Genomic DNA, 4,855 nt, shown 5'->3' with positions numbered 1-4,855 from the left:
AAAGAGTGAGTGGAGAAGGAGAGGGAGGCTATACTAGAAACAAGATGGTAATTGGTGTGTGACTGCCTTGAAGAGGAGACATCCAGGAGAGGCAGACTAGGGTTCTGGAAAGTCATTTATTAATAAGAGCTACCATCGGGGCGGCGCTGGCTCCCACATGGCTGGCCATCGATGGGGGCCTGGACCTGATGGCGTGCTTTCTCACTTTCTCTCTCTCTCCCTCTGCTCAAATTAAAATAATAATAATAATAATAGTAATAGGGGACAGCAGGTGGCGTGGTGATTAAGGCACTGGACTCTCACATGGCTGGCAGCAGTTCAAGTCCTGGGCCTGACAGTTTGTTTTCTCACTTTCTCTCTCTCTCTCTCTTTCTGGTGAGTGTACATGCCCTATAACAAATTTAAAAATAATGAGAACCAGCAGTTAGCATAATGGCTATGTCACTGGACTCCCACGTAGTCGACCACGGTTCACATCCCGGACCCGGTGGCTTAAAACTCACGCTGGACGCGTGTGCGTGCATGCCCAAGATCCCAAGAGGAGAATGGAGGAGAAGGGATTGCGGTGTGACCATCCCCCCCTGGGGGCTGATTTCTCGCTTTCTGTCTCTATGTCTCTGTCTAGCGAGCGCATGCACCCTATAGCAAAAACCTCTCAAAAAAATTAAAAATAATAATAAATAAAATTAAATAAATAATGTTAAATATAATAAATTTGGGGACCAGCACGTGGCATGATTGGTTAAGGTGCTGGACATTCCCACATGGCTGACCGTGGTTCAAGTCCTGGACCTGGTGGCTTGCTTTCTCACTTTCTCTCTCTCTGTGTTTCTCTCTGGTCAAAATAAAATAAGTAATTGAATAAATAAAATTAAAAATTCTTTTAAAAAATGTAATAAATTTAGTTTAAAAACTTCTAAAAAACAATAATAGCTATCATTTACATAGTACTTACCATGTTCCAGGCATGTGCTAAGCACTTCACATATATGATTCGACCCAGTCCTGTGAAGTAGGTGCTATTATAGCTCACATTTTATGGGTGAAGGAAGCCAGGCACTGAGATGTTAGGTAGCTTGCCCAAGGTTACACAGACAATGTGGTGTTGCTGGTGAGCCAAGATTCGAACCTAGGCAGGTGCCTCCAGAGGTGTGTAGTGGTCAAGAGCACGGACTCTGGGCCAGGCTGCCTGGGTTTCAATTTCAGCTCCTCCATTGATTTGCATCACCTCTCTGTCCTCAGCTCCCCACCCCCAGGAAAATGGGTGTGAGTGTCGTACCTACGTCACACAGTGCCCTTGGGTGAGTTACATATGTACGTACCCATGAAACACCGAGCAGGTAGAAACATGGGTGAGGGTTCGTCTGGGACAGAACTGGGCACCTCTCCTACGGGGAGCGAGGGAAGTCAGCATGGAGAGGCTGGAGAGAGTTAGACTCCTTGGGCCTTTTCTGTCGTGTTTACCTACTACGGCTTACCCCTGGGCCAGACAGGACTCCCTGTAGGCAGGTGGAGCAGCTGTTGGTGACAGAGCTGAAGACCTGGGGAGCTGACCCTGGTCTCTGCTCTACATAGTAGTGATGGAACTTGCTGTCCCTGACACTAAGCTTCAGCCGCCTCCCAGCCCACCTTGCTGGCTGTGGTGAGGGTTAAATGAGAGTGTGTGTGAACAGGTGTGCCCAGCTCAATGCTGGCAGCAGGTGGGACTCAGTCCACAGCAGCTACTCCCCCCATAGGTAAACACTGATGGGCCTCCCAGCAGGGGCGAGGCACTGTTCTGGAAGGATATCACTAGCAGTAGTCCTGGAGCCTCAATAAAGGCCTTCGCTACTTAGTAAGTGTTGGGCAGATGAGAAAAGAGGCTATTTCCAGTAAGGGTCAAGAAGGAGGTATGGAGCCAGCAGGTGGCATAGTGGTTAAGGCGTTGGACTCCCACTGGCTGACCACAGTTCAAGTCCTGGACTAGGCAGCTTGCTGTCTCACTTTCCCTCTCTCTCTCTCTCTCTCTTTCTCTGGTGAATAAAATAATAATAATAAACACAACTAAATAAATAATTCTCAAAAAAAAAAAGAAAAAGAAAAGAAAAAAGAGGAGGTGCAAGGGCTCAGAAAAGGCAAGGAGCTCAGAGAGCCCCACGCCCCTGTGCCCTGTAACTAGCACGTCAGATGTCAGGGGCCCTCCTGCTTCCCCCAAGTTAGCACTCTACAGACGAGGTTGACAGAGACCCTGGGCAACCCTGCCAATGTGCTGGTGGGACCTGGAAGGTGAGCCCCCGGACAGGGGCCTCCAAGTCCATGGAGGGTTTGCTCCCCAAGGCACATCCTCTTGGGGCCTGGAAATCAAACCTGCTTGGCTTATATACGGGGTATGTGATTTCCCAGGGAACAGAGGCACTTGTTTGGGGACAGGGTGGCTTCTGGGCTTCATGGACGTGGATCCAGGCCGTCCCACATCAGGCCCCACCTTCAGAAGAGAAGGTTCGATGTTCCACTATCACTCTCTTGCAGTTCTTTGTTCTTTTAAGAGTCTTTGTTGTTGTTGCTTCCTTTTTTATTTATTTTTCTTTTCTTTTTTTTGGAGAGGTTTTTTCACTATAGGGCGCGTGCGCTCACCAGACAGACAGAGAGAGACATAGAGACAGAAAGCGAGAAATCACCCCCCAGGGGGGATGGTCACGCCGCAATCCCTTCTCCTCCATTCTCCTCTCGGGATCTTGGGCACGCACGTACACACGCCCGGCGTGAGTTTTAAGCCACCGGGTCTGGGACGCGAACTGTGGTCGACTACGTGGGAGTCCAGTGACATAGCCATTACGCTAACTGCTGGTTCCCCCTTTTCTTTTTTTTTAATTAAAAAAATTTTATTTATTTTAATTTGAACAGAGAAGGACTGAGAGAGAGAGCAGGAAGGCAAGCCACCAGGTCCAGGACTTGAACCACGGTCGGCCATGTGGGAGTCCAGCACCTTAACCACGATGCCATCTACCAGCCCCTGTTTTCTTTTTCTTTGTAATAGAGTGTGCACACACACGAGATTAAGAGAGAGAGAAGCACTTTCCACAGGGTCCAGTCACACAGCGATCCCCTTCATCCAGCCCTCCAGTCCATGGGGTCTTGGGCACTTGTTCATGCTTAAGGCTGACTGGGTCAGGGATTCAAACTGTGGTCACCATGTGGGATCCAACTTCTCTTGAATAGCACATTATTCGTGGCTGTGCCACAAAGCTGGCCCCACTATCTTTCAGTTCTTAATACTTTTGAATAAGGGGCCCTGCATTTTCATTCTGACTTGTAGCAGGTCCGGGTTCCGGGGCTTGGGTGCTTGACTATCTCCTCTCCATAAAGCATGTGGGAGGCTCCGCACTTACACCTAGCGCTGGCAGAAGTTGAGCGATGCATGGCTGGCAAGAGAGGCGTGAAGGAGAGGGCGTGTGATCTTGTTCTCCTGGAAGGCTGGAGCAGGGGTGAGACTTGTGGGATGGAGCAAAGCACGGGCAGTCAGACAACTGGGTTTGTATCCTAACCCTGCTGCTAGCCAGCTGGGCACCTTTCGGCAGGTGCGTAATGCCTCTCAGCCCATCTTCTCTATAGGAGGAAAGCGTAACCATATCACAGGAAGAATGAGGGTTAAAATGAGGAAATGGGGGCCAGCAGGTGGTGTGGACTCCCACATGGCCATCCACGGTTCAAGTCCTGGACCCGGCGGCTTGAGGATCACGCTGGGCGCGTGTGCATGTGTGCCCAGAGTCCCGAGAGGGAGGGAGGGGAGAGAGGATTGTGGTGGCCATCCCCCCTTAGGATCATTTCTCATTTTCCCCTCTCTCTGTGTCTCTCTGTCTCTCTCCTCTCTGGAGAGCGCACACACCCTATGACAAGGGCAAAAAAAAAAAAAAAAAAGAGGAAATGTGTAGAAAAATCCCTGGGCCATAGTAAGTGTTCAGCAAACCTTGCTGTTGAGTGCCTGGTGGGGCAGGAAGGCAATGGGGTTGTGACATGGTCCATTGTAGGACACTATGGGAGAGGAGGCATCCTGGTCCTCCCCGCCCTCCAGGGCATGAAGGTGAGCATATCCTTGGAACCATCTTCTGGGAAACGGGCTGTCTTCCCCTTCACAGTGACCGCCATCTTGGGCCACTTGTAGCCAAAAGCCTTGCCCTTTCCGGAATGACCAAACCCCAGCTCTGGTTCAGGACCAGGAACTGCAGGCTGCCAGGCCTCTTTTTTGGGGCCCTGAGTGACCCCACCCCCCCTCACACACTAACTTACTCCCTAGTCTCCTGAGCGCCCCTTCTCACTCACCCAGGCCTCCGCTGCTGGTGGCGAAGGTAGGCCAGCTTTCCTTTTACAACACAGCACCCCCCCTCCTCTCTCCAGAAGGCCTTCTCCTCCAGGGGATATAGCCCAGGCCCAGGTCACACGCTCCTCCCTCCTCAGCGCCGGTTGTCCCCACCCCCTTCTGATCCTTGATTTACCCTGAGCTGGATTAAGACCTTTAGCAGCCTTAAGAGCTGAGACTGAAGTGCACCTCCCCCAATCACCCACATTCAAATTCAAAATAAAAATCACCCTAAACCTTAAAATAAGGGAGAGGAGGTCCAAGGAGTTCTGATTTTCCTGGCTATTTGTTAAGTACTAAGTATTAGCCCTTAAAAAAGCAAAACCAAACCCAAACACTTTGTTGGTGCCTTTTACCGCCAGTGCCCTAAGCACATGCTTAATCTGCCTATTGGGTAACCTGGCCTCGCCTGCCCCCTCCCCGGAGCCAGAGAAGGACAGAGTCCTGGCATGCAATACCAGGGCATTGGGCCACTCTGCCCAGAGACTTCTCCTGGGGAGAGGGAGGCCCTGGGCCAAT

This window comes from Tupaia chinensis, unplaced genomic scaffold (genome assembly GCF_000334495.1).
Source record: "Tupaia chinensis unplaced genomic scaffold, TupChi_1.0 Scaffold000528_1, whole genome shotgun sequence".
Taxonomy (NCBI): Eukaryota; Metazoa; Chordata; class Mammalia; order Scandentia; family Tupaiidae; genus Tupaia; species Tupaia belangeri.
This window is presented reverse-complemented; position numbering follows the sequence as displayed.